Source organism: Acanthamoeba castellanii, assembly GCF_000313135.1.
Source record: "Acanthamoeba castellanii str. Neff unplaced genomic scaffold scf7180000084746, whole genome shotgun sequence".
Classification (NCBI taxonomy): Eukaryota; Discosea; order Longamoebia; family Acanthamoebidae; genus Acanthamoeba; species Acanthamoeba castellanii.
Genome location: NW_004457568.1, coordinates 181916 through 182510, shown reverse-complemented (window position 1 = coordinate 182510; position 595 = coordinate 181916). Strand labels below are relative to the sequence as shown.

The following is a 595-nucleotide window of genomic DNA, read 5'->3' as shown; positions in this document are numbered from 1 at the left end:
GGACGAGGCGGTGGAGGGAGGAAGCGGACTGGGGAGCGAGTACGAGGAAGAGGAGGGATGGCGAGTGCTGCGCGAAGAAAGAGACGAGCTGCAGACCCAGCTGGAGTCCCTGCTTGATATCGACGCCGCCCAGCGAGGCCTACTCCAGCGGCTTCTCGACCAGCTAACGCGACACGACGGCAAGGGCGAGGCATCAGCAGCCGCGGACCCCTCCACCGACGAAGTGACGAGCTTGCAGCGGCTGGTGGAGGACAGCGCGGAGGCATCGCTCGTGGTGCACCTGCGGCACGAGAATCTACTCCTACGGCAGAAGCTCGCGGCTCGGGACGGTGGTAAGGCGGGAGGAGGCGACAGCGGCGGTATGCCAGCGACGTCGGCCGAAGTGGTGGAGGGAGGCACCGCTCTGAAAGAGAAGCAGCGGAAAGGAAAGGACAAAGCACGATCGCGCACGGCCTCGACGGTGTTCCTCGACTGGCCCCGGCGGCGCGGGAGCAGCGAAGCGTCCGATGCGGAAGAGCAGCAGCAGCAGCAGCAGGCGAGAGACGAAAGCGAGACGGTGCCGAGCGACGCGTCTCAAAAGAACAGTAAGAAGAAC

The 595-nt window shown here is 65.4% G+C and overlaps 1 pseudogene; it reads left to right on the top strand.

Moving 5' to 3' along the window:
• ACA1_186560 overlaps window positions 1-588 on the top strand; it is a 772-nt pseudogene extending 184 nt beyond the window's left edge.
• The last annotated feature ends 7 nt before the right edge of the window (window positions 589-595 follow it).